This window comes from Neofelis nebulosa, chromosome 9 (genome assembly GCF_028018385.1).
Source record: "Neofelis nebulosa isolate mNeoNeb1 chromosome 9, mNeoNeb1.pri, whole genome shotgun sequence".
Taxonomy (NCBI): Eukaryota; Metazoa; Chordata; class Mammalia; order Carnivora; family Felidae; genus Neofelis; species Neofelis nebulosa.
This window is the reverse complement of record NC_080790.1, coordinates 136,031,070-136,034,289: the sequence shown is the minus strand read 5'-3', so window position 1 is coordinate 136,034,289 and position 3,220 is coordinate 136,031,070. Positions and strand designations below refer to the sequence as shown.

Genomic DNA, 3,220 nt, shown 5'->3' with positions numbered 1-3,220 from the left:
GAAAATAGAAAATAAATATATTTTAATACGGCTCCGCTACAACAACGCCAGTAGCAACGACTCCAGTCACTTCACAACCTGCGAATGGATGTTTAATTTGGAAAATGCTGGCTCACACGTTCCCTAATGTGTTTGGCTCGTTTCTCACAGAACCCCCTCCTTTCAAAGGAAAACCAAACTCCGGGGCCGCTGGGTGGCTCAGTCGGTTCAGCGTCCGACTTCGGCTCGGGTCACGATCTCCCGGTCCGTGGGTTCGAGCCCCGCGTCGGGCTCCGTGCTGACGGCTCGGAGCCTGGAGCCTGCTTCCGGTTCTGGGTCTCCCTCTGCCTCTTGCTCTCTCTGCCCCGCCCCTGCTTGTGCGCCGTCCCTCAAAAATAAATAAATGTTGGGGCGCCTGGGTGGCTCGGTCGTTTAAGCCTCCGACTTCGGCCCAGGTCATGATCTCACGGTCGGTGGGTTCGAGCCTCGCATCCGGCTCTGTGCTGACAGCTCGGAGCCCGGAGCCCGCTTCGGATTCTGTGTCTCCCTCTCTCTCTGCCCCTCCCCCGTTCATGCTCTGTCTCTGTCTCAAAAATAAACGTTAAAAAAAATTAAAAAATAAAATAAAATAAATGTTTAAACAAAATCAAATTTGGGTTGAATGAAAAAAAAAAAAAAAAAAGGTTTCCCAGGTCACTCCAAAAATGGCAGAGTTCCTACCAAACAGCCTAGAACATACGGAATAACGTCCCCTTGAGAGAATTTTCCAGAGCTGTACCTCGTCCCTTGAAGATGGCTTTGCGCGGTACGTCTTACCTTCTGTCGTATTAGTTCGTGGCTCGTTTTTACTGCTTTGTTTTCACGGTGTTAATTTTTATGGTTACCTCGGGCAAAAGAGAATCGTTTCCCATAGACTTCCTTTCTTTCTTGCAACTGATGGCGGTGGCTAATTTTTTTGCAAGGCAACCATGTTTTCCAAAAGCGGATCAACTGAAAGAAGCGAGCAACAGTGCAAGCGGTGACCAGAGCGGCGTGCGCCTGGGACACCGCGTGACAACCGACCCCTTCCCACACGACCAGGCACTCGAGCAGCTTCTCGCTTGGCAGAACCCCCCTGCTCCAGAAGAGCAGCCGCGACGCGACGTCGTAAGCAGGCGGTTCACCTCGACCTACCGGATCCCACCCACGGCATCCGTTCGTCCAGGCGCATGGCGGACGAAGCCACCCCGAACACGGGCTGGGCAGGCAGGGGTCAGGAGACCCCCTTGGCCGCAGAGGGCTCTGAGGAGGCTCCCGGACGCGGGACACAAAGCAGGCCACGTTTTGCAGGCCCCTCCCGGCGTCTGTGCCCCCAGGACGCGGCGTCAGACCAACCGCCGCAGGAGCAGGGAGGGGTGTGGCCACCCTGTGCCTGCAGGACCCCACCTCGGACCCCCGGCCCCTCTCGTGCAAGGTCTCGCCGCCAGGCCGCGTCCGCGGCTCCCGCCAAGCGCGGGGTCACGCGCAGAGAGGAGAAAAGGCCCAGCGAGAGCAGAGGGGAACATACGTGAAAGCAACGTGCCACCTTCGGAATCTACGTGGCAGGCCCGCGCTCCCGGGGAAGCCCTCACCTCCGTTTGGGACTTTGTGACGATCCAATGCCGGAAAACGTTAGGTGAGCGAGACGACGGGTCCTCTCCACGAGGCCTACTCTCTCCTCGCTCAACGAAGCCGGGACCTCTGGCTCGAACCGCGTGCGCGCAGCGGCCTGACACTGGTTAGAAGAGTCACGATCACACGCGTGGCTTTCTGGACTAAAAGATGCCAGCAAATCTCTTCCGCGTACCTACCGCATGCAACGCACAGCTCGGGCGCCTGCAGCGATGACGTCTACGGTGCGGAGTTTCTCAAATACTCCGTGTGCCTTTTAGGAACCGTGAAAGCAAGCATCTTAAGTCCAGTGATTCAACAACTATTTCCTGGTGCATCAGCGAACCCCAAGCAGGCTTTAAGGCTCTAGGTTCTGGGCCCCGGCCCCGTCTGCCAGGGCTCACATGTCTGTGGGCCCCAGGGAGCCCCCCTCACTCCTGGTTCCGCCACCCCACAGTAATTTCGGTAAATGGACCTTGGTAACAATGTCTTAAGTTGGCCGGGGACTAAAACTACCTAGCCCCTTGGTCACGTGACAAGGCCCAGCCTTGGAAAAGAACGCTCTACGAAGCTCACCACTCGGGCCGTTTCGAGGTCCTTTTCAAGCATCGCCAGTCACGGACATACAGAGAATGAAGAAACTCCGGGTAAACGAACACTGATAAATCTTGCCCACCTGCCGTGAGGGTCAGCCACCGAGATAACCAAGCTGGACTCGGCAGAGCGGGCTACTTGCTGTCTCCCCCCACAGGCACAGATCATAAGGCCCCACGGCTGATTCGTGCAGCAGGGAGAGAAGGGAGGTGGAAACGATTCACTTGAAGATTCAGACTTTTTCCCCCGTGCACCTGCCTTTCTCCCTCAAAAAACGCATCTTTCAATGCAGAGAGAGCTGAAGAGTTGAAGGGCCTGAATTTGCTCGGGATCTGACTACCAAAGAATTCAAACCATTGAGTGCAGGCGATCTCTTTCAGTAGAAAACTTTATTTTCATTGCTTTTTACGAGTAGGCAAACAAGTCTTACAATATTATGAAAGCCAGATTTCCGAACTCAGCAAGCCAGTTTACATCCCAGTCCCAGACAGTAAAGCATAAGATGCATTTGGGATCGCAGGGTAGGAACACAACAATGGACTCAAAGGTCAAATGTCGAAGTTCAATTTCATTTCAGATACTTACCAACCAAGAATTTTCAAATACGAGAAATAAATAAAATAAGATAAAAATAAAAAAGCCACGCCTGAAAAGAAAACAGTTACCGGGCGTGAGTTCAGAGCATGTCTCATGCAGGGGGCTCGCTCCTAACTTGAGGGCCACACAAACATCACCCGCTTGGGTCTGCACACGGAACAGGCCCCGTCCCAGCCACCAGGACGTCCGCCCGCAGAGCCAAACGACACCGGGGACGTGGAAGACGGAACGAAAGAAGCCGGTGCTTGGAGAAGCAGCGGCCGGCCCCCCGCGCACGGCTCAGGATTCCCGCCCTCCTCAGCGAGACTGCTGCTCCCCCAACGGCGTCTCACATCACAAATCAAAACCCATGATCATGCTGGGCAGGACAACCATGTGAGAGCTTAGGGGGCAGGCCAGGGGAGAGAGAGACAAAGGGAGC

The 3,220-nt window shown here is 55.0% G+C and overlaps 1 long non-coding RNA gene across 1 annotated transcript; it reads right to left on the bottom strand.

Annotated features, from left to right (window-relative positions):
• On the bottom strand, positions 1-1,325 carry LOC131486275 (uncharacterized). The gene is made up of 2 exons (XR_009249282.1): positions 758-1,325; positions 1-367 (listed from the first exon to the last, which is right to left on the bottom strand). It is a non-coding gene; the product is annotated as an uncharacterized LOC131486275 (long non-coding RNA).
• Positions 1,326-3,220: the final 1,895 nt, after the last annotated feature.